Raw genomic sequence first — 26784 nt, 5'->3', positions numbered from 1 at the left:
ACATAGTGTAACATTGGTTGCGGAATTAATGTACAGGAGACAGCCACTTGTCGCTTTTTATTTATTAAAGCCGGTACTTCGTGTTGTCAACAATGCCGAGCGGTGCTTTTAAGTTACGACGCGTGTTGGCACCTGGACAACGACTAACTGAGAATGCTCGCGTCTGCCTCGCGAATCCGGTCAATACAGGTGAAATACCCCGCGACCCGTTGCTGCTTGTCTGTATATTAATTATTACAACGGTCACCGTCCGCCCTGCAGGCGATATCTGCGTTTGCTAAATTCTGGAATTAACTACACCTGAAAACAATTATGTAACTGCGTGTTTGTCAACTTTTGATTATGTTTTATTGTTGCACCAAGCTGACGTGTCTAACATCACTCTAAAATGATCTGTGATTGCCAGTTAGTTAATTAGTTCCATGTATAGTGAACCATATTCACGATAAACTTTCTGATGTGGAACTTGTCAGTTGGAAGTTTGCAGAGGATGTATTTGTATATATGGCTACATGTTGACCATTTATAGATTTGCAAATGACATACTATGTATGTTCTGGAATTCTTATATGGTGTAGAAGGAAAAACAACTTTAACTTTGGGAACACTTCCGCCTTTTTTCAATGCGCACATTATCAACGAGTTTCATACCTGAATTTACACTCCTTTCTGTACGAGGTTAGATTCTCTAGAAAATTATGCAGGTCGTTTTTTCGTTCAGAACTGTGATAGTTAATATGTTTATTGTTGTCAAACTCTATTCGATTGTTGACAACAAATTTCATGAGTGAATAAATGTGCTTTTTTCATATCTTTCAATATCTACTTAATAAGAGCACATTGGACGATTGAAGGACTTCACCCTTTTCTGTCGAATGTTACAACAGGGGGAAGAGAGAATCCCGACTGAGAATTCTCTGAAAGCTCCTGAAAACCTTGATCGGAACCGGCGGATTGAAAATATTTTAATTTATGTCTCGGACAAGCGATGTTGTGGGTAATATGCCCAATTGCCTGCAAGAAGTACGAGAGTAAAATCAATAATAACTGTAGCTACTTTCTTTTGTTCATCGATTTGCAACAGCTGACTGTGAACGAGTCCACTGCACAGAATCCGTATGTGTTTGTCCTTCCTGTGTTTTTCGTGCCTTTCTTTTAAATCACATGCTGTTGCGTTGTTTGAAGATTCAGAGTGCTACTCGCAATTTTTGTCTAGTCACACTTATTGTACACTTCACGATAAGGCTTTCGGTAACATTTACTTAGCAATAGACACAAAATTTGACAAAGTTATGTCGATTAGATACTGTTCGCAATATGGCATGTGACCCGATTCTTTTGCAGTCAGTTGCTATTCATGGTGGATTTAAAGTATCAAATAGCCTACTACTAACTCGTGCATTTGTCACTATATCAGTAGTCTGGTTTTGAAAAGCACGTGTAGCGAGTGTAGCGGCTCCTTCTGAAATAACAGATGGTTATAAATAACGCGTAGCTGCTCATGGTGGTCCAGTGTGGGCTGCAATTATCGTACGACAGCGAAATTTCGTAGATTGCTAATGCATTAATGAAGAACCGATTTACGCTGCGAAAAATTAGTTCCAGTTTTGGCCACCAGGTGCAAATCTGGCGTTGTACACTGTTTGTAAGATGGAGTGACATCCACAGTGTCATTTGACTAGCCATAACGTGAGTGGACAGTATGGCTATCGAGAACAGAGGCAATGCGCTGTCAGTGAAACTGTTTTATGTGAACAGCAGCGTTGGGACAATATCGCCGACTGAAATGTCTAAGGAGAGTACCGATGTCGTTAAATGGTTTAAAGAAGATAATGAAGTTCAAAAGCACGGGTGAGCTTGGTAAGGCACCTGGAAGAGGAAGGCGCCCTAGGAAGTTATTGACGAGGTTGCTGTGGCTGTGACTGACCATGCAGCACCTGCCTCTGGTAGTGCTATTACTCGTGCAGTACCACGAGAATTGTCCACCCCACGGTCAACAGCGCAGAACATTTTGCAGTCTATTTTACATTGGTACCCGTACAAGGCCCAGACGGGGTAGCAACTGAAATCTCACGATCCGCAGCAACGTTCTCAATTTGCTCTTCGGTTTCTGGCACTGGGTGAAGTTGATGATATGTGCCTGGGCAATATACTATAGAGTAATAGACATTTTACACTTCAGGGTGCAGTGAATACACAGAACTGCCGGATTTGGCGTACTGTTAAACGGCGTGTTGTGCCCGAAGAGAAATTGCGCCCGCGTATGTGACTCTATGGACTGAATTCACAAGCACCTTCATTTTCGGTCCGTTCTTCTTTCAGGAGAACACACCCAGAGGGCCTGTCGTGTGTAACGTGACGTCTGCACATTATCGAGACATCCTTGTATAGCACGTTATTCTTGCTTTGGAAGAGAGCAACTGTGTGGAAACCATTGTTTTCATGCAAGATGGGGCAACACCTCTAGTCGCTCGTTCAGTGAAAGATCTGTTTAATGTTACCTTCCACAAACGTGTTATCTCCAGAGGTCTTTCAGATGTATGGCCTGCAAGATCTCCTGATCTGAATCCACATGACTTTAGCTCTGGAGATATCTAAAAAAACGCGTTTGCCACGGACACGTTTGGTCTCTATCTGAAGGTAAGGTTTACAGAACAGGTTGCACAGATTCCACCAGAACTGCTGCGAGCAACTGTTGATCACGCCGTCTTATGTATGCAGCATCCCGTCGACGTCTCCGGTTCTCATACTGAATAAATTGTGTAAGAAGCGGTTAATAATAAAATGAACATTATGCTTTTCTCACTTGGTCGGCCTTTCCTACCAACGCCCCGCTCCTAATCCATAACAAATAACATTGCATTCACAGTGCCAGATTTGCACCTGATGGCCAAAATTGGAACCATATATTTCCAGCATAAATCTGTTCCGCATTTACGCATTAGAATGTCTATCACGTTTCGCTGCCATACGATAATTACACTAAACACTGGACATCTGTGAGCTGCTGTACATTAATTATAATAACCCAGTAATATCCCACAGCGTAACTAATTAATTAGGGTGAGATATGGAGTGTTCCTGCTATGACACAATACTGCGTCGGATACGATGACAGCGCGATTTGTCGCTTGCGAAATGTTGCATGTGGTGAAGTGCGTTGGTCGGCTCGTTAAGAGCTGGTCCAGCACAGTTCCCTGATTCACCATTAAGAGGTTGGCTTATCTTGTGTCTTGTAAAGCTGTCTCGCTGTTCCAGCTGCTCTTCTTCCACGCCGGTCTTGGATCCAAACAAGCACACAGTCGACTGTGAGCGATGGAATGGCAATTGGGAAAATCTCCATGCTACGTCAAACAAAGACAGGAAAGACGAGGATGCCGCCTTGTTTTTTAATAAAAATAAAGAAAAATTATTCTTTAAGTACAGTCAAAAGGTATTACAAGAGCCTAAGTTCGTCGAATCTAATCTACACTTCTTGAGCACCACCGCAAGTTCATAAAATTATTTCCACGGGACTTAAATTACCGTTCAAAGTAGCACACTCGCAAATTCGCACGTAAACGGTCTCCGAGAACTTTTAATCACTAAATCACTTTTATGTGAAAATACACTGAAGCGCCAAAGAAACTGGTATAGGCATACGTATTCAAATACAGAGACAGAATACGGCGCTGCGGTCGGCAACGCCTTTATGTGTCAACAATTGTCTGGCGCAGTTGTTAGATCGCTTACTGATGATACAATGGCAGGTTATCAAGATTAAAGTGAGTTTGGATGGGGTGTTACAGTCGGCGCACGAGCGATGGGACATAGCGTCTCCGAGGTAGCGTTGAAGTGGGGTTCTTCCCGTACGATCATTTCACGAGTGTATCCTGAATATCAGGGGTCCGGTAAAACATCAATTCTCCAACATCGCTGCGGCCGAAAAAAGATCCTGCAAGAATGGGACAAACGACGACTGAAGAGAATTGTTCAGCGTGACAGAAGTGCAACCCTTCCGCAAATTGCTGCTGATTTCAATGCTGGGCCATCAACAAGTGTCAGCGTGCGAACCATTCAATGAAACATCATCGATATGGTCTTTCGGAGTGGAAGGCCCATTCGTGTACCCTTGATGACTGCACGACACAAAGCTTTAAGCCTCGCCTGGGCCCCTTCAAAACCGACATTGGACTGTTGATGACTGGAAACATGTTGCCTGGTCGGACGAGTCTCGTTTCAAATTGTATCGAGCGGATGAATGTCTACGGATATGGAGACAACATCAAGAATCCAAGGATGTCTACGGATATGGAGACATCCATGGACCCTGTATGTTATCAGGGGCCTGTTCAAGCTGGTGGAGGCTCCGTAATGGTGTGGGACGTGTGCAGTTGGAGTGATATGGGAACCCTGATATGTCTAGATACGACTCTGACAGGTGACACGTACGTAAGCATCCTGTCAGATCACCTGCATCCATTCATGTCCATTGTGCATTCCGACGGACTTGGGCAATTCCAGCAGGACAAGGTGACACCCCATACGTCCTGAATTGCTACAGAGTAGTTCCCCGAACACTATTCAGAGTTTAAACACTTCCGTTGGCCACCAAACTCCCAAGGCAGACACATTATTGAACGTAACTGAGATGCCTTGCAACGTGCTGTTCAGAAGAGATCTCCACCCCCTCGTACTCTCACGGATTTATGGACAGCCGTGCATGATTCATGATGTCAGTTCCCTCCATCACTACTTCAGAAATTAGTCGAGTCCATGCCACATCGTGTTGTGGCACTTCTGCGTGCTCGCGGGGGCCCTACACGATATTAGGCAAGTGATCAGTTTCTTTGGCATTTCAATGAATATTCCGTCCACTGCACATGTTTGGTGCCTTTCGTGGCCTAGCTTCAGTGTTTCGCGCCTTCCTGCATAGGGCGCTTTTCTGACTGGTCAGTTTATGCAGCCACTGATTGTCATTCTAATACGAAATTCTAATTAACATGTGATCTTGATTTTGGAGCTACAGAAATCGTGGTCAGGAAGCTGTCAGTGTGGGTAATGTCGATAGTATAAATGGAAACGTATATAAACATTGAAACATATTAATAAAGTTATACGTTCGCCGCTAAACCACGCAGTGTGAATGAACACACACTGTGAAAGTCGTTACTCTCTAGCAGTTCAAAAGTGTTAAGTCTTTCGTGGCCACTTGTTGACAAACTGCCTATTGGCTTCTGTCTCGGGTTCTTCGGCCGACGTTCATCTAAAGATTTTTCTGACGTTTCGCCAGCACGAGTGGCTGGCATTGTCAAAGCTTCACCCTCCATTGCCGGTGGTGAACTGGAGCCGAGCTTTTTTTTTTTTTTTTTTTTTTTTTTAAACTATTCATTTCCGCTCCTAAAGGGAGGCGGATGGGCCGCTGGAGCTCGCGGGCGCAGACTATATGTACCTGGCGCGCCAACGTCCGAGGGCTTCTCCGCGGTCATTTCCGGGGCAGTTCTCCTCTTGCTACCTGCGACGGTCGTTCGCTGCAGTACGGGAAGCCAGGATCCGTTGACCTTAAGGCTTTCCTCTTTCTTGTTCAAACTGTTCGCGTGTTTTTGTATTTCTACAGCTTCTCTGAACAAGCGCGTGTGATAGTGCTTCTCTACAGCCAGAACTTCCGTTGGAAGGACGCTAGTGTCCGTAATGACGAGAAAGCCAGCCGAAGATTAATGTTAGTTTTTTAGTATTTTTCTGCTCAGTTAAGGAAATAGTTCGAGTTTTGCGTTCCAAGTATTCGTAAATTATCAAGAGACATGAATGGACGTGAAATAAAAAGTCTAATCTCACTGATTCAGTGACATGAGTTACAGTTTACTCATGAAGAAGTACTTTCAAATGTGTGCGTAACTGCAGCTTACTGGGGTGAAAGCAAGAAAATGTGCGCACACATTTTATGCACGAGAAGCATACACTGGCGAGCCAAAACATTGTGACCACCACCCACCGCGAGGTAGTGTGCTGCCTGGTGACGCTGCATGATGCGCTAAGAGAATATGAGCGGAGCAGAGAGGAATGCGGAATCATTCTAGCTACGGTAAGTGGAGTAAATGCGGAAATCCGACAACTTGGGGATACAGGGTACTTCTAAACGGTGAAAAATCGAAATTTTTAGAAGATTTTATTAAAAGTCTATAGTCTTTCCTGATTACATTGATATATACATTATATAGGTTCAAATTAAAAAGACCTATACAGGGTGGTCCATTGATAGTGACCGGGCCAAATATCTCACGAAATAAGCATCAAACGAAAAAACTACAAAGAACGAAACTCGTCTAGCTTGAAGGGGGAAACCAGATGGCGTCATGGTTGGCCCGCTAGATGGCACTGCCATAGGTCAAACGGACATCAACTGCGTTTTTTAAAATAGGAACCCCCATTTTTTATTACATATTCGTGTAGTACGTAAATAAATATGAATGTTTTAGTTGGACCACTTTTTTCGCTTTGTGTTAGATGGCGCTGTAATAGTCACAAACGTATAAGTACGTGGTACCACGTAACATTCCGTCAGTGCGGACGGTATTTGCTTCGCGATATATAACCCGTGTTAAAATGGACCGTTTACCAATTGCGGAAAAGGTCGATATCGTATTGATGTATGGCTATTGTGATCAAAATGCCCAACAGGCGTCTGCTATGTATGCTGCTCGGTATCCTGGACGACATCACCCAAGTATCCGGACCGTTCGCCGGATAGTTACATTATTTAAGGAAACGGGAAGTGTTCAGCCACATGTGAAACGTCAACCACGACGTGCAACAAATGATGATGGCCAGTCGTGTGTTTTAGCTGCTGTCGCGGCTAATCCGCACATCAGTAGCAGCCAAACTGCGCGAGAATCGGGAATCTCAAAAACGTCGGTGTTGAGAATGCTACATCAACATCGATTGCACCCGTACCATATTTCTATGCACCAGGAATTGCATGGCGACGACTTTGAACGTCGTGTACACTTCTGCCACTGAGCACAAGAGAAATTACGGGACCATGACAGATTTTCTGCATGCGTTCTATTTAGCGACGAAGTGTCATTCACCAACAGCGGTAGCGTAAACCGGCATAATATGCACTATTGGGCAACGGAAAATCCACGATGGCTGCGACAAGTGGAACATCAGCGACCTTGGCGGCATTATGAGAAGAAGGATAATTGGCCCCCATTTTATCGATGGTAATCTAAATGCTGCAATGTATGCTGATTTCCTACGTAATGTTCTACCGATGTTACTACAAGATGTTTCACTGCATGACAGAATGGCGATGTACTTCCAACATGACGGATGTCCGGCACATAGCTCGCGTGCGGTTGAAGCGGTACTGAATAGCGTATTTCATGACAGGTGGATTGGTCGTCGAAGCACCATGGCCCGCATGTACACAGGATCCGACGTCCCCGGATTTCTTTCTGTGGGGAAAGTTGAAGGATATTTACCATCGTGATCCACCGATAGCGCCTGACAACATGCGTCAATGCATTGTCAATGCATGTGCGAACATAACGGAAGGCGAACTATTCGCTGTTGAGAGGAATGTCGTTACACGTATTGCCAAATGCATTGAGGTTGACGAACATCATTTTGAGCATTTATGGCATTAATGTGGTATTTACAGGTAATGCGTTCTCAGAAATGATAAGTTCACAAAGGCACATGTTCAAATGTACCTACGTTCTGTATTTTAAATTAGAAAACCTACCTGTTACCAACTGTTCGTCTAAAATTGTGAGCCATATGTTTGTGACTATTACAGTGTCATCTATCACAAAGCGAAAAAAATTGGTCCAACTAAAACATTCATATTTATTTACGTAATACACGAACATGTAATTAAAAGTGGGGGTTACTATTTTAAAAAACGCAGTTGATATCCGTTTGACCTATGGCAGCGCCATCTGGCGGGCCAACTATAGCGCCATCTGGTTTCCCCCTCAAGCTACACAAGTTTCGTTCTTTGTAATTTTTTCGTTTGACGTTTATTTCGTGAGATATTTGGCCCGGTCACGATCAATGGACCACCCTGTATATACCAAATTTTAAAGTTACGGTCATGTATGCTCTAAAGGAGCAGATTCTTTGTGTGGTTACCAAAAAGCAAAAGAAAGTGGTCAAATATAACATCATAAGCATTCTCTTCCTGACCCTGTTATGAATGAAAGAAAACCAACTTTAAGAGACCTGAGTGACCCTGATTTGCTTAGTAAATGTCTTCATGGGGGCACTCAGAATGCAAATGAAAGTTTCAGCCATTGCATATGGGAAAGATTACCCAAGAATGTTTCTGTAGGACAAAGTGCATTAAAAGTTGCTTTACTAGATGCAGTGATATGTTTCAATGATGGCGTAATAGGAAGGTTGGAAGTCCTGAGAAATTTAGGCATAAAATGTGGCTGTAATATGGAAGATCAATTGCTTGCGTGAGACAGACAACGGGTGCATGAAGCTGAAAGATTCGCTCTTCAAGTTACCAAAGAAGCAAGAAGTGCTGAAAGGAATGCCAAGAGGAAGCTTGAAGATGAAGAAATGCTGCAGGATGAAGACTATGCTTCAGAAAGTTCTGAGGCACAGTTTAATTGGACTCATATCTTCATTCGCAATTTCCCACGAGTTGTATTTTTCAGAATTCAGGTATAAATATTTCTTAAAGTTTATAAAGCATTGCTCTAATTTTTTCTTTAACTTGCAATAGTCCATACTTATGTAGTAGACCTAAGCTCTATTGCAGAATCAACAAAATTATAAAAATTAAAATGTAAGATATGATTTTTTTATCCTTGTAATATACATAATAGGTGGAATTAAATAGGTCTAGTACCTCAGCCATCATGTTATGCGTATCTGGTAAAAATTTGGTCTTCTTCAAATGTATAACATTGGATTAAATGGTACCTCAATTTGAGGAAGCATTTTGGAAAGAAATTGCATCAATTTCTTTGTAATTTTTTTAATAGCCCTAAGCAGGTTCAAAAATATTTGCAATACTTCTAATTTGTTAAGAAAGTGTGCTGCATTACCTGATATCAACAAAAAAATCAGTAAAACATAGACATTATAAACAGTGCCTGAAAGAAAAAGGTGTTGATTTTTACATAATATTGAGCCGGAAAAGTACCCTGTATCCTTAAGCGACTTTGACAAAAGCCATATTGTTGTTGGCCAGTGCCTGGGAGCGAGCATCTCGCAAACGGCGAAGCTGGTCGGTTGTTCGCGTGCTACTGTCGCGAGCGTTCACGGAAAGTGGTTGAAGAATGCTGAAACCACGAGCAGGCGACAAGGAGGTGGACGTCAGTACCTCGTCACAGAACACAGTGATAGGAGGCTTGCCCGCTCTCTCTGAAGCAGGACAGGCGTCGATCTATGGCAGATCTGACTATGAAGTACAGTGCTGGTGCAGACACTGATGTTTTGGAGCTCACCGTTCAGCGTACATTGTTGAACGTGATGTTCTGCTGGGGAGGTCGCCTGCATGTTCCCATGTTGACCCCAACATCGTCAGTTACGATTGTAGTGGGCACGGGACTATCGAGATTGGACAGCGGATCAATGGAATCGTATAACCTAGTCGGATGAATCCCGTTTATTGTTAAACGAGATCTGTGGCCGAGTTGAAATATGCTGCCATCCAGGCAAACGACTTCTCGAAACATGCAGCACACCACGGAAGCAGGCCGATGGGAGCAGTATTACCTTATGGGGGACCTCCACGTGAGCTTCTGTGGGACCTCTGGTAACAATCGAAGGTACCATGATAGCTGTGGCCGAAGTCAACATTATTTTGGACCACCTGTAACTCCTTATGCTTCATGCATTCCCTGACAGGGATGGCATCTTCCAATAGGATAATTATCCGTATCACAAAGCCAGAATTGTGCTGCAGTTGTTTGAGGAGCACGACAGTGAATTCACGTTGATGTCTTGGCCATCAAATTCAGCTTACATGAATCTGATGAAACCCACCTACTGGGTGCCACCTCCCCACCCACAAACAAATTGCCCGTAAATTACGGGAAGTGTGTGACCTTTGCAGAGGCGAATCAATTATATGAATGCATGGTGTCTCTTTTTCGGATTTGTCTGAAAGAACAGATACCACGCATTCATATAATTGATTCGCTTGGTTGGGCAATGAATCCACCTTCTTGGGTGCGGATGCACAGGTACGTCCGACTTGCGGATAGATGGTGCTCGGTGAGAGTGTGGGTCGGCTGTGAGGCGCGCCAAGGTAGTCTGCGCATATGCGACGACCACTGCATCCCGGCTGTTGCAGTGGCTACTGCAGCTGCCTAGTATACAGGACCAATTATTCATAAAACAGTCTTAATCGCATTTATTATTATTATTATTATTATTATTATTATTATTGTACCGCCAACCGGTTTCAACCTGCGGGGCGTTTACACCATTGGTCGACTGCTGGTGGTGTCACTCGTGTCTACATAACGGCAGAAAACTATGACCAGCAGTCGACCAATGGTGTAAACGCCCAAAAGATGACCCTTACGTCGGGTTGAAACCGGTTGGCGGTATAATAATAATAAATGCGATTAAGACTGTTTTATGAATAATTGATTAATCATACTAATCGCTACTTCATCTCCACAACCATGTTGTCCAAAAATCTAGTATACAGGAGATCCTGGGTTCGATTCCCGGTACGGCACACATTTTCGCACTTCACCGCTGATTCCGCGTTGTGTACCGATGCGGCTGACATCAGTAATTCCTTACCTTTCCTCCTCCCCCCCCCCCCCCCACACACCACACTTCGATGTACATATACTGTACGTAGGCATCTGCTGCCTCAAACCTCTGGAAACCTATAAAGTACTTGTCGAATCCTTGGCAGGCACAATCACTACTGAACTGTGTTCCAGAGGTGAATCAACAGAAGTGGTCATAATGTTTTGACTCATCGGTGTATATTTCTGTTGTCTTTTTATTATGACTGGCACTTTCTTTGACACTTAACAACCGTGATTAGAGTCTAACGATTCACATATTCTTACACTTGACTGGACTTTAGTAAATGTTTTTGCTACAAAAGCGAATCTGTGCAAGATTGTTGCCGTTTGTGCCTCATATGTAGCAACAACTGTGCAACTGGTTTCTTCGGTGTTGGGAAACAGTTTTATTGCTTTTCACATTTCATCACGCCAGTGTAGTTTACCCTTCAGCTACAGTTGTGGTGGCTTATTTGGTGCTTTAAATAGCGTAGGTTTTGCATGCCATACACATTTCCTACGTTCCACATTTACTGATTGATGAAGCGTAGAGAACAGAACTACACGTTGTCTAGTAGATAGCCGACATATTTCTGCAAAAGGACAGGTCTTCTGTTGTTTAATAGCCAGTTTTGGTCTTGAAAGAAAGCGACATTCAGAAATTTTGTGCAGGCTACAAGACTATTGTAAATAAACTGCCCTGTAATCAACAGTTTCGTACTTCCCTGTGTCCTTAGTAAAGTAAAAGAAATGTCTCAGTTATTGCCGATATTTATGGCTCTTCGTATGCTCCCTGTTTTAAAAGCTCCTTTACAGATCACGCAGTTTATAACAATGAGTGTTAGACTGCTGTGGTCATGTAATAGACGCTACCACATCAACAATATGGTATCATGTTGTGTAAAGTCTATACAGGGTGTTCCAAAAAGGTACGGCCAAACTTTCAGGAAACATTCCTCACACACAAATAAAGAAAAGATGTTACATGGGCATGTGTCCGGAAACGCTTAATTTCCATGTTAGAGCTCAATTTAGTTTCGTCAGTATGTACTGTACTTCCTCGATTCACCGCCAGTTGGCCCAATTGAAGGAAGGTAATGTTGACTTCGGTGCTTGTGTTGACATGCGACTCATTGCTCTAGATTTCAGTCGAAGTGTTCGTACGCTTCTCAACAACAGATTTGGTGACCGATGGATTGGTAGAGGCGGACCAATTCCATGGCCTCCACGCTCTTCTGACCTCAACCCTCTTGACTTTCATTTATGGGAGCATTTGAAAGCTCTTGTCTACGCAACCCCGGTACCAAATGTGGAGACTCTTCGTGCTCGTATTGTGGACGGCTGTGATGCAATACGCCATTCTCCAGGGCTGCATAAGCGCATCAGGGATTCCATGCGACGGAGGGTGGACGCATGTATCCCCGCTAACGGAGGACATTTTGAACATTTCCTGTAACAAAGTGTTTGAAGTCACGCTGGTACGTTCTGTTGCTATGTGTTTCCATTCCATGATTAATGTGATTTGAAGAGAAGTAATAAAATAAGCTCTAACATGGAAGGTAAGCGTTTCCGGACACATGTCCACATAACATATTTTCTTTCTTTGTGTGTGAGGAATGTTTCCCGAAAGTTTGGCAGTACCTTTTTGTAACACCCTGTAGATTACGATCCAGCAGGCCGTTTTTGTTATATTACTGGAATTGGAATTTTAGCAGTGGGTTGCTCACGACTTTCGGTATGGTTAGGGTTGCCAACCGTCCCCGTACATCGGGACCGTCACCTTTATGGACCTTCTTGTCCGGACATGACCCAATTTTGTCCCGATTTTGCAAAATGCTGTTACGAGCTTGGCTCAGGTACTGAAGTAATGCCATTGTCAGCGCAGCATGTAAATGCCGTCTCAGTTGTATTTATGTCGTTTGTGTTGACTAGGTTGTCTCACAGATGGCATTGCCATGGACGCACCTTCTAGATCTAGCGCCATCATTCGAGAAAATGCCAGGCTTCTCCAGTAGTACCGGGGTAGTACTACTTGACTAGCGCCACGCCGAAGAACCGAGCAGTTCCCATTTCAATAGCTATCTGATAAGGCGATTCTTTCTAAACTTAATACGAACAACGAGCAGATGTCGATACTGTTTGATATGTTCACTGCGCGTATACAGAGCTTGAAGTGTATAGTAACTAAAGGATGGAAAGAGAAAGTGTCACTTTTTGGATGATTACACAAAAGAGTGATATTTTGTCAAGAAATAACGTACGGATCAGGAAGCGTTGTGTGAGATTTTCTTAGTAACTCGCGGAGGTAAGGCAGATGTGAGGCGTCACATTTCTACAAAGAGTCATACCCTCAGATTAGCGGTGAAATCGACATCATTCATGATTAAAGAAGATACACTGGAAGAATTGCTAGTTGCTGCTGCAGAGCTTATAAAGTTGTCAAGCATCAGCAATACTTCAGTTCTCTTGACTACCGTAAACTGAATGCCGCGATATATCGCGACTCCACAGTCGCTGTAAAGCAGTCTACAGCCATGACCAAAGCTACAGCGATTGTTATAAATATTGTCTCAACACACTGTGTCAGAATGCATTAAACAATTGCAAGAAATTTCATCTTACGGCATAGGTATTGACGCATCGAACCACTAGGCTGAAAAGGTATTTACTTTAGTTGTTCACTACTTTACCAAAACTGACGGGATCCCACATAAGCGGTTGCAGTTTGATTCGCTGAATAACGAAACGTTTGAGACAATTGCGAAGTTTTGGCTATACATTTTAAGACAACAGCAAATTCCATTTGATAAATTAATCGCTTTTTGTGGATACAATACCATTACATACTTCGGAAGGCTTCATCGACGCTGCCAGCGGAATGTTTTTCACTAGATTAAAGAAGAACTAAGAAAAAATGTAGAAGTGATTGGAAGCACCGGCTTTATTCTCCACAAAGCTGTATCAAACGCTGCTGGAGTCGTAACTGTCGACTTTAAAACAACCGCCATGAAAATAATTATTTTTCAATATACACGGTAAGGACAGACACACTGAAAGCTCTGTTTATACGTTGATGTCGATTATCAGACCTTTCTATCTCACTAAAAAAAGAAAAAAAGGTGGCTGTCAATGGCCGCAGTTGAGAGAATTCTTAAACTCTGCTTTCCATTGAAACAATTATTTGGTGACTAAGACAGGCTACCTAAAATGATTTGATTGTTTCCCGTAGACGGATGAGCGAAATTTACTTCATGTTTCTGCAGTCAGATTTGGTTTTATATGAAAAGTATAAAAAACGTTAAGAATAAAGTCTCTATAACTGAAACAAATATATTAATCGACACTCAAAGATGGGTGAATGAAAGGAAGACTGTCCGCTTCATTGGAATGCAAACCAAGATGTATTTGAACGAGTTAAAGAATGAGAACCCTAGCCAAGAAATAATTCGACGTCGAAATTTGAGGAAGAGAAAACGGCTTTCTAAAACCATAGCATTTGATTACCTAGAGTAATGGGCTATTTCTTTAAATACATATCAAGTATTTGACTGGATGACGCTGTATGAAACTACAGATTGGGTGATGATTGAAAACACTATTATATACCTGACTAAAACTGATGTGAAGATTTCAGGCGACAATTGTTTTCAGGAATGTATGTATCTGAAGAGTTTTTCAGAAACTACGTGTGACCAGCAGGAATGGAAGTCTGAACATGCCGTAGAAGAGAGGTGTATTTAGTTTCTTAAGGAAACCGAAAAATCCTGAACGCAAATGTCAACTGCTAAAATTACGCGAGAACTGGTTTTCTATTCCCGCACACAACGCCACTGTGGAGGGAGTATTTTCGCTAATGGCGGCTCAGTAGACTGATGAAAGAACTCCGACTGCTGCCAGGGAGTATGGAATCAGTTTTACAGTGCCAATTTAACTACAAGCTGACTTGATTGAGTTTTATAAATACATAAAAAAAGACTTTCTGAAAAGATGAAATTTTCCGAAAAATATGAACTACTACAGCCGCAAAAAGTTCCACGTAATTTTGTTCTAAATAAAAGTAATAAATTTAATTACTTCTTTTCTTCATCCCCATTTGAGTGTGTCCCGAACAGGTCCCAGTTAGATATGTCGGTACTAACTATGGCCCTTTGTACGTTAACATCTTGAGTGCTTCTCTCTGCCTCAGCTGAAGAGTTAGTAAGTGACGTATTGAAGTACGTATTCCCGTGTGTAGAAGTTAATTTTATTTGTAATTTAGTTTCCTAGCACTTCCGTTATTATCCCACTCTTTCTTTGTAAACGGATGACTCGGTAATATATCATGAAACATTATTTGGCCTCAGTCTGGAATACGTAATATACAAGGTGATGCCGTGATGTAACAAATTTTCACGGGTTCTGGGTGAGGGTACGACCAAGTTGGAAGCGAAAATCGGTCTAATACCTATGATAAGAATACATGTACGTACATACTGTTGTTGCTGACGTTGTAAGGTAGGCAACTATCAGAATTGGTAGCATGAACCGAGAGAAGAATAAAATGTCTTGTGAAACTGTGTTATAAAATGTATACCTTAACAGCTATGAGCATCATCGATACCGTGACACATTTCTACTGGATAAGTTCACGTAATTCTTAAGATACCCGTTTTAGAGCCCATATTTACTGGACATTTTAGTTGTTTTGCTCCTGCAAGCGGCCTTAGCAACCAGTCTTCGGAACAACAGTAACGGTACATGCAGTGGTTTTTCTGGGGGAAAGGTGGGGGATGCGTACACCTAAACTTTTTCGTCGACAAAGTAATATTTTTAAGATGTTGAGAACTTGGAAGAGTGTCAAAGATTTATTTCACGGACGTAAATTTTCTATTTCATTTTTTAGTGTTGGTAATTGCAATACGAACGATACCAGTGCAGTTTTTGATGGAAAAGCGATGTCATTGTTTCAAGCATTTCGAAGCTGCTGAAACCGTTTTCGACAACTGAATCGCTGGCAGGCAGTTCGACAAACATGTAGTACCCTCGCCCGCTATTAGTGGGCGATGGTTGTGTGAAATGAAATGTCGTGTGGCTAAGGCCCCCCGTCGGGTAGACCGTTCGCCTGGTGCAGGTCTTTCGATTTGACGCCACTTCGGCGACCTGCACGTCGATGGGGATGAAATAATGATGATTAGGACAACACAACACCTAGTCTCTGAGCGGAGAAAATCTCCAACCCAGCCGGGAATCGAACCCGGGACCTTTGGATTGACATTCCGTCACGCTGACCACTCAGCTACCGGGGCCGGACGATGGTTGTGTTAAACGGATATGTGTACGATAAACCGCCGAGCTACCGATAGACGTCTCTACGGTCCCGCTACCATGATCCTCCGCGATTGTCATCGTCATCTTTGTTTTGTTGTTCTTTATTCGTTTGAGTTTGCTGTCTTAGCACCCTCAAACATTTTTTTAGAAAAAGCACTGGGTACACGTATCCCGTTGCCAGAGGTATCAGAACTATTTTCGCTTGTAACTTTCGACTGTGTCGTTTCCAGACCAGGGTCCTTAACCTCAAATTGACACATTTACCCATCATCATCCCTGAAACTTTTGAAACATCTTCGCGAAATCATTACATATATAAAACAGGAAAAAGCTGAGCTTCGCATATACCTTCAAGTGCTGAACAGCTGTCGCAGCAAAATATGCATCAAATTATTTCTTCACTTAAGAGTAAATGTTTGCGGGTGGGGATGGGCGAGCCTGTGGAAGTTTGCCAAGTGTCGACACACACACAATTCGCGACCGCCCAACGGCTGCGCACCTGCTGACGTCATCGGGCATAGCCAGTTGCCGCGCTCGCGCGCTACACTGCAATACACAAACCACACGACCACAGGCCGCCGCCACTACAGCAGCGCCGGGCCAGCACCAGTCCCACTGTGGCGTGAGATCAGCTGCGGCGGCGAGCGCGCCGCGCCCGGTGAAGTAAGACGGCGCGAAAAGCACATGACGTCAGCAGGTCGCCAGGCGGGACTAGCCAACGGCCGCGGAGGCGCGACGTGCGCGCGAAATCTGCACAGCTGCCGACGAGGCCCGGCACAGCCGTTAAGGCCAACGGATGCCTGCCGCGGGAACACGACAGGATGCGACTGTGGTCACTGTGTCAAGTCAAATCAGCTCACTAATGAGTAGTAGTTGCCGTACATGCTCCAACTTTTAGTCCGTTACGGACTGTGTAATTAACGCCAGGTGTTTTCGTGAGTAGGTAGTAGATAATTAATCCAAACTTCGAGGTTTAGACTTGCCAACAATAGCTAGTTTTTTTTCTGACACCTAACCTTAGACCACGGAAGGGGGAATGTTCTGTCGTTTCCCAAGCCATCATAACTTTTACTACTCCATGTTTTATTCAAAGGTCGCCATAATTTATAGTTCGTGCACTACTTAATTACAATAAGATATCCAATGATACGCACACAAGTACAGAATGTCCGTTTTTACACGCTGTACAGACGATACCAGATTGGCGGGAATAGATAATTCGTACCAACCACAATCTTAAGTTGTACAAGGAGTTGGTAACCTGGGGTTAACAAAACAGTGTACGGAACAAAGACACAAACTGCATCCTATTATTCCACACAACTCTCCCTTCTCTCTCATAAGTGTTCATGTGAAGCTGCCCATCGTTAGTCAACTACACAACAGACTCGCAGCGTATAAACTGCAAAAACGAGCTAACCGTTTCTATTTTTAACAAAAAAAAAGGAAGGTTGGTTATTGATTTTAACCGACAGAAACTGTACAGTCATTAACTAACTGCAATCTCTCAATGTGGCACCACTAAAATGACACGTTACGAAGATTCCTAGTCTCCTCATTCTAGATTTCCTTCGTCTTGTATGTTTTGTTTCTACGCCTCTGTCACAATACGAATCGATACAATGTGCATTTCCGTATGTTGTTCCTTCAAGTATGTACAATGTGCGTTTACAATATGTAATGTATGGTGCCTCACTCGTTAGTCCTTTTGTGTTTCAGGTAAGTAAATGATTGAGGTTTTAGGAATAGATTTTGTACCACTTTCACCACTTCGTTGCTTAGAGAAGCACTGAAGATGTGTGCCATCCTTTGAGAACTACTCCTGTACTTACCATAATGTTATTTTTAAAACCAACATTCTAGGATGGAGTTATGGTAAAGCCTAAAAAAGATGTCTTTTTATGCTTTGCTTTTTACGACGTACGAACTCTTGTATTCGAGTATAGATTTAAGTGTCAGGAAGTCGTTTCTGAAAGTATTTGTATGGAGTGTAGCCATGTATGGAAGTGAAACATGGACGATAACCAGTTTGGACAAGAAGAGAATAGAAGCTTTCGAAATGTGGTGCTACAGAAGAATGCTGAAGATAAGGTGGGTAGATCACGTAACTAATGAGGAGGTATTGAATAGGATTGGGGAGAAGAGAAGTTTGTGGCACAACTTGACTAGAAGAAGGGATCGGTTGGTAGGACATGTTTTGAGGCATCAAGGGATCACAAATTTAGCATTGGAGGGCAGCGTGGAGGGTAAAAATCGTAGAGGGAGACCAAGAGATGAATACACTAAACAGATTCAGAAGGATGTAGGTTGCAGTAGGTACTGGGAGATGAAGCTTGCACAGGATAGAGTAGCATGGAGAGCTGCATCAAACCAGTCTCAGGACTGAAGACCACAAGAACAACAACGAACTCTTGTATAGCTGATCTTACGCAATGTCGATTTTTCAGAGCGCATAGACTCGTACGGTCACAAGGAACAACGAATCTTGTTATACCAGCAGCCGATACGCGAGAAATTAAGTCTCGACGCTCGACAGACAGGGTCCCGGAGTATAACAAAGCGAAACAAAACGCGGGCATCAGCGACACACGGCATTACGGTTTTCCTGGGTTAAGCATATGGCGAGGATGTACTCAGAGTGGGCTAGAGGAGAGCACTGTCCATTCGTCTGAGTCTCAAACTGTATCTCCAACAGACCAGTGCTAATATTTTTAGTTTCCTGCAGTTCCTTGATAGAATTCCGCAGTGTATCGCGTCTCCCCTCCTATTTGTGCATTTCGTAAACAGGGCGACAAATCAGTCTAACTCAGGTAATTCACAAAGACAGTGAGAAGTACCCCTTGCCGTAGTGAAGAGAGAAAAAAAAAATTATCGTAGGTTAGCTTGCGCCTTTCCGTATCGAAAATCTTACTGCAAATGCCCATCCCCTTCCACGGATTCAGAATCGGTTACTGCCATAAGCAGCTTTTGCTTTCTATCCGACGAGTCCACGCACTGCGGTCTGAGCTCACAGCGACATAAGCAACCACCACCTGGCATCAGCTTCCACGATGTTTGCGAATCACAGATACGCGCCGCAGTGAATGCGGGAGTAATTTCCGCGCTGCGTCACTATCTCAACTCCTCCAGCCGTTACTCGCTGAGGCCAATGACGTCATGCTGCAAAGATGTCGCGTCTGCGCCGACTTCGTGGTTATTCAAACCGCTCTTCTCAGAACCAGTTTCTCTCTCCTCCGTGGAAACCTTTCCACTGCCTGGAACGGCTCGCAACAAGCAGACTTATTACGTCAATCGTAAAATGTTTCGATCCGCATTCCTTGTGAGTAATGGATCTCATCGAATCTTTTGACGTGTTGACCTGAACAAACATCTTGTGTTCGTGACAACTCGTCTGAATGCATCGCAGGGGAACACTTCGTAGCCAGCTGCTATCGTCACGCCAAAGGTCTTTGAAATTTGAAGAACAGAAGTATGTTGTCAACATCATTGTTTATTGCTTGAAGAGAGTGGTTACAGATTTCCACTGTAACAGGTTTTAATTCAACTCTAAGGGATTACCAGCATTGTGTAATGACATTAACACTAGAGACAAAATATTCAGTTTGTGCTACGAGTAACTGTCATTTCATGCATATTCAGACTTAAGCATAAGAACTTTAACCTGGTCTTTTATCCCGTCATAGACTTAACAACGTAACATCTACTTTAGGTGAAATGGTCTTATGTTGTATATGCAAAGATGTAACTTTTAGAAAATTTTTCCTACCTGCACAGATGCAGCTGAAGATGGAATTCTCGAAATCGATCATGCAATAAAAGCTACGAAACTATACTGCCGCCAGAGGCTATTTTATTTATAGCTAGTTGACAAACTTATCATTGGCAAGGTATTCGTTTTTGCCAACTTTGTTAGGAACAGCTACAAAAAAATGAATTGTGTAGTGTAACATTGAAAGAAAATGATTTCAGTGTATTCGGGAGAACGTATCTAAAATTTGAAACAGCCATAAAAAAATTACCATAATATACAAATACTGCTTACAAATTAAGATACAGTACGCAAAATACAAATTCTCTATTATGTTTATTCAACTCAGAACTTCATAATACACAATATTTCTAGTTACATGTCCAGAAGCTACGATTTAAATTAAATTAAAGTTAAAGTTCGTATGCTTAAGTCTGAATATGCATGAAATGACAGTTACTCGTAGCACAAATATTTTGTCTCTAGTGTTAATGTCATTACATAATGCTGGTAATCCCTTAGAGTTGAATTAAATTAAGTTAGTAGCAAAGAAGTAAGAAATTTAAACATCATACACAATGCGGCAGTTTTTCACGCATCCCATTATGGCGTCGTATCTCCTGAACTATGATAGGTGGTTCTTCCCCCAAAGGCGATTGTTGCCCGACGGTAGGTGACTTAGCACAATGAAACCAAAGCAAAAACTAGTTGCATCCAGCTGGTACACGTGTAAAAAGAGATCGCTGAAGATTGGAGTATAAACTCTCAAAACACGTCGTGGGAGAAAATAAAAAGCCTGACAGAACAATATTTCTATTTCTAACTTTTAAGGGATGTGTGTATTAAGTTTGGTTGAAATTGTTCCAGTGGTTTAAGAGGAAATGAACATGAAAACGCACATTTTTGTAGTATGTAAGGATTAATAAATGACTGTCTTTACATTAGTCTGTATTTATGGAAGCCAAATATTACTACACCACTGTCGGGTTCCAGTTATTCTATGACGTAGTGATACGCTATTTCATGCGACTTTAGGCACTTCTAACACTACAAAAGACTGGACACTTCGTCAGGAAATCTAGCAGATCTTAACGCGGAAAGTACCTCGTGACATATCAACAGTAGTTAGATCTGTAGTCTTAACTTCTTGTTGGAAAATTAGAAAACTGAGTGCATATTAAATTCTACACAAAGCACCGAATGAAATATTAAATTTCTAATGTATTAACTGTTTAATAAATTTCTGTACAGCTAATATTTTTTTTGAATTTGTTAGATTTGTACCAGAAGGTAGGGGTGTGTGTGTGATATTAGGCATTTGATATATTTTAATGGAGTAATATCAGTATTACATATGGTGATATGCAAAGTTGTCAGAGTGACGTACTGCATATTTCAATATCAAAGTACATTAACTAGTCGACGGAACGGTTTAGAGGTTAAATGAACCCATAATTGACTGTTTCGTTCTATTTATTCATCACAGAAAATTTACATGCACACAATGATTACGTCCATAAACATGGTATGAAAAGACGCTCCAACAAGTAACCACCGCAGATGCAGCGTTACAGCTGTCTGGACAGCAAATGCTGTTTGAATTTACACTTCCGATCTCTCTCCAGTAGTCACCATTCAGCACCACGAAATGTAAGCGGCTGAATCGCCGCGTGGCGTCCACGCATTCTCCACTGCCCGTGCCGCGACCGCTGACTGCGCGCTGCGACCCCAGAAAACGAGATGTTCCTGACGTCACGAGACGGCGAGGGAGGTCCGTCAGCGCTCAGCGCCTTCCGGCGGTTCTGATACCTGGAAAAAGAAAGGGGACAACGTGTTAACACACAACTGCTGATGACTAGGCGGTTGAACAGGTAGAAGTGTGCGGAGCAGGCAGTCACGCCGAATGGCTGGATGCTGAACTTTAGACCACGGAATTTTCACGAGGTGGACGAATTTTGCCGTCTGGGAAGTAGACCAGATGTCGGGAAATGCAAGAAGTGGTAAAAAGGATCGCACGAAGAAGTGGTGCTTTCTAACAAAAGCAGCTGCAGACAAAGTACACTGAAGCGCCAAAGAAACTGGTATAGACGTACATATTCAAATACAAGAGATATGTAAACAGGCAGAATAATGCGCTGCGGTCGGCAGCGCCTATATACGGTAAGTGTCTGGCGCAGTAGTTAGATCGGTCACTGCTGCTACAATGACAGATTGTCGAGATTTAAGCGAGTTTGAACGTGGTGTTATAGTCTGCGCACGAGCGATGGGACACACAGCATCTCCGAAGTAGCGATGAAGTGGAGATTTTCCCGTACAACCATTTCACGAGTGTAACGTGAATATGAGCAATCCGGTAAAACATCAAATCTCCGACGTCGCTGCGGCCGGAAAAAGATCCTGCCAGAACGGGGCCAGCGACGACTAAAGAGAATCGTTCGTATTTTCAACGAAAATAGTCACTAATTCACTAAGTCGCAGAAAATGAAAGTGGTGAAGATGTTTATGTTTTAATCGCCTACAATGTCAATGGCCGTGGATCTGTTGCGGATGGTGATCGTTACAACTGAATCTAATGGCGTTATGCTCATAAATTTTAAAAATCCACTGACCACAGCTGGTACGATCTGGTAAAAACTGTTGGATTTTAAGAATGCATTTCCATTATGGTAGACCGTTTAAGTAACCCAAATAAAGGAGGGAAAATCTAACGTCAGAATAATTGCGAAATTTCTGCATGATTTAAAATTAAAGTTTCCAGTCCGATGATCTTTCATCCTCTTAAGTACCGCGTAAGCCTTAGAGGATTGCGTCGAACTCTTATATCTGCAAAAACACGAATCGACCGAGGAGGCATAGCAATATGTGCCTACGAAGTAGTGTGGAATGTCTTGTGAAGGAATATCTATGCTTGGCAGTTGCACAGCGCGAGACTTCACGTTATACTCTCAACACGATTAGCAACACAGATGAAACACACGCTACGTTTACATGTGTCATCTTCCGGAAGGCGAAAACAGAATTTTGGAAACCGCTTTTCGCCGTCGTGTTTACATGTTAAGGTCTGAAGCGGATTTGCTAGCCCAGTTAAATATGGCTCCTGGAAAACAACTGATAGGCCTACAGTTTATGATTTAGTGAGCACAATCGCTGTTTCTCTTCAGTTAGATGAGGTGTAAAGAGCTTCAGTCTAATATTTCTACTGATCCTTCACAGTACAAAGAGTCACTCTGTCCATATAATTGGAAATGTTTTACAAACAAACAAAACCTGACAGCCAAAGGGCGTTTCAAAACCGGTTGCGTTTACATGGGGGTGAAAATCGATTCCTGAATTGGAAAACCGGCAACCACAAGCGGGTTTCAAGAACCGATTTTTAAGTGTTTACAAGACCACGCAGAAGCTTAATTGGGAAATCAGTCTACGAAATCCCGCTTTGGGAGCCACACGTAAACGGAGTGATGGGAACTTCTGGTAATACGACCTTGGCTCGCTACCAGGCCACTGGGTGTGCTGCAGGTTTAAGAGTCCAACTCGCTTTCTTATTGGCTGATTTTTAGTCGTCCGTGTTTGTTTTCATTTTGTAGTTAAAAGCTGGCTTCACCGCATTGTGCTTCTAATTACGACTTCTCGTGTGTATTGCACCCTGAATTGCATGGTAAATATGTTGCTCGTATTCAGAGAGCCGCTCGCATCCGTAATACCGTGTAGGGTAAAGGATTCCATATTTGGTTTTGTTTTGTACAAAACTGAAGTTGGTTTGCCATTTGATGTTCTGTGGACTTGTGTATTTGTTACTGTTTAGACTCTATGTGTGAACTGTTAGATTTAAAAATTCATGTTAAATATACTGCTGTTTTCTACTTTTGTTTGCATCTGTTTCCTGCAGTTTCTCTCATTTAATGAAGGACTCCATGTTACCAGGTTCTGACGGTACTGGTATTCAACTTTATTACACGTTGTCACGGAGTGAATTCGTAATTCTACTTTGAATGGTATTGCTTCTTGCCACTGACTGGTGAGTGCCATGCATTTCACAATGGCTTTCAGAGTAGGGATGTACGTGAGTATACAATGTAATCTCTGTGACCGCATTCTTCATTGCAAATGCTAAAACTGTGACAGCAGTTACGCGAATTTTCACACGTTATTAACAAGTACTACAAACAGTACATTTTAGCAGAATTCTATGAAAATTTCAGTGGGCCCCATTAAATGCTGGAGTACGGAAAACGGACGGCGACAAACATAACGTAGAAAACGAGCAATATACTTACAATGCATTGAAATCGAGCAGTTCGCACACGGATTCTGAAGCGGCAACAGACACGAGTTCACATAATACTCTCCGATGAAACCAGCTTCTGTTCCGGGTGCAACAAAAATAAATATGGATTTTCACCCCACACTAAGAATGAGAGCAAAAATTAGAGTACGAGCAACACATTTACAGTGGAATTCAAAGAGTGCAATACACACCAGAAGACCGTAATTAGAACATAATATCCACTTGATAACAGCCATACAGTCGAAATTGCAGTAGTGGGTTTTACAAATAAATACACTTTACCAACAGACCCACGCACAATAGGGATGGAAGGGGTAAGTGTAAATGCAGTGCGCCGTTTTCGGTATTGTGGTGTTATGTGACTTGCAGTTCCCGCGACTTGCAGACAGTGGAGAGACGTATATCGGGAGCTGCCAAGCTGACAAACGTGACAAATTAGCGCACTATCGACATGGGCACAGCCTTGTCGCGCCTATAAACACAGCCTTCTCATGCAAAGGGCTAATAATTATGACATATGCCGTTCTCGACACATACCGACGTCTGTCGTTAAACCGTTATAATTGTGAAAATAAGAACTACGTGTTCCAGTTCTTTAGTACAACACGTATTTAAATGCTGTGTTTTTACAGTACTATATGGAGCACAAACATTTACAAGGCCATAAAAGAGCCTTTCAGAGGAGGATGCATAAATAAACTGCGAAGCACTGAAAAGAACTAGGAAAGTGTTAATAAAGACAAAAAATAAAAGGAAACTAATTGTCCTAGGTTAGGGGTATTTTTACTAGTATGCACCGTGTTCAGTCAGTTTTTATCTTTAGGTTTAAAGACTTTAGGAGCAATTTAGGCACAAAACGAGGCACAAAACTAAAGTCTTTTGAACATATTTTAAACTTTGTTTGCACTTGCCTCTCAATCTCAAATAACATAACATGTTTATGACTGCACTGCAGGACTCGTGTGGTGAAAGAGTGAGTACGGGTTAATGCATTACTGGGACCCGGCCACTTTCCTGTAAGACCTTGGCGAGGGACCGTTCGTCTGGGCTAACTGATGGGAGCGCAGAGGGGTGGGCCGATGTTCAAACCAGTCTGCCAGGTTGCGAGGCCACGGGAGCTCCATTACTGTGATCTATGGAAGAGCATTAACATAATTGTACTAGCCAAGTAAACGACTGAGAGCCAACCATCGTCTCTACGTGTTGACAGCATTCCAAACTCCCCACACAATACCTCACATATGCGAGATCAGCTCCTAATTATGACCAGAGGCAGAATGAGATGTCTTCGAACGAGCCTCAACTGACGATGCATTTGCAACCTCAAAACCTAGTAAGACTCAGCAATAGGAGAGCGTCAGTTACCGAGTTCGACATGCGTTGACAAATGAAATTTAATGACTATGATCATATTGTTACAATAGTTTTTTTCGTCGCAATGTATTTGTATGTCTAACATCGACTAACAGTTTTGTTTTCTAACTTTATCTGTTCACTCGCCCATCCAGTTTAACCCGGAGAGATGACGTTTGAGTATTCTTCGACCGTGAATTCTTATTATTGTTATTGTATTTAAGAACAAAAAAAAAATGGTTCTTGCTGATCGGCTGTCCACTTATAACTGAGAAGAACATAATGCAACTGTGAGTTCCCAGATTAAGAGTAATCGTAGGTATTGCAACCATGACGGCAGTTCTCAGTTATGTTTTCTGTCGTTTATCGTATATTTATAACTTCTTGTGTTGGTTTTTCTAACAGAATTTATTACCTGCTGCGTTTTAAAGGAAGAAGCTGTACTACACAAACACGCGTTACAGATTTTCACACCAGTTTCAGTACTGACGCCGTGGAAGTCAATTGTCAGCTATGTCATAGTCATAATAGCAACATTAATTACTATATCCCATCACCACCAAGACGATCAACATACGATCTTTGTTTTAGGGGAGATGACCAACATCCGACGATTTTAAGAGATTTAAGGGAGATTCGTTCGCAATAAATTTCAATTGCTCAACTATACTGCATTCTCTTGGAATGGGTGACAATGGAGGTATATATATATATATATATATATATATATATATATATATATATATATATATATATATCACACTTTTACATGAAGAGATACCTGAACGCTCGGCTGTGTAGTAGGTACCATTACAGATGACTAAATAAATCTAAACCTTTCGTGTTGACTGTACTCTGTTTTCGATTGCTCCCAAGCTAGGCGATGTATCTGTGCTAGCTCGTTCGAAGCGTCGCGAAATCTTGTTCTGTTGTTAGAGTTAAATGAGAAATAATGTAAGGAGTGTATTTAAACATGAACGTCTCTAATCAGATTTCGCGAGTGCTTGGTGCTTTCGTGTGTTATTTATACCATTGCCAGCGATCGGTACGACGCGAGCGCATCCGTGGGTTGCCAGTAGCGAGAAACACGTAAACACCCCCCCACCCCCTCACACAACCCCACTACACGCGTAGGCCATCATTGCTTCTCCGCTACTCGCATTCCCTTGAACTAAACTGTCTTCGCTCCGTAGAAGCACCAACAGAAGGAGACTGTCGACAACAGTCGGAAAAAGAAGACTGTCGACAGCAGTATCTACTGTTGTACTTTATCTTTCGGGATATGTCAGTCAGGGAATTTTAACGATTCCCAATGTTTCGGAGGGTTGATATTTACAAGTGAT

At 42.5% G+C, this 26784-nt stretch overlaps 1 long non-coding RNA gene across 1 annotated transcript in view; it reads right to left on the bottom strand.

Annotated features, from left to right (window-relative positions):
• Nucleotides 1-21258: 21258 nt before the first annotated feature.
• LOC124774934 overlaps nt 21259-26784 on the bottom strand; it is a 40254-nt gene continuing 34728 nt past the window's right edge. Inside the window, exon 3 of the long non-coding RNA XR_007015576.1 lies at nt 21259-21612. This is a non-coding gene — a long non-coding RNA (uncharacterized LOC124774934). The remainder of the gene's footprint in view (nt 21613-26784) is intronic.

Source organism: Schistocerca piceifrons, chromosome 2, assembly GCF_021461385.2.
Source record: "Schistocerca piceifrons isolate TAMUIC-IGC-003096 chromosome 2, iqSchPice1.1, whole genome shotgun sequence".
In the NCBI taxonomy this organism is placed as follows: domain Eukaryota; kingdom Metazoa; phylum Arthropoda; class Insecta; order Orthoptera; family Acrididae; genus Schistocerca; species Schistocerca piceifrons.
This window is presented reverse-complemented; position numbering and strand designations above follow the sequence as displayed.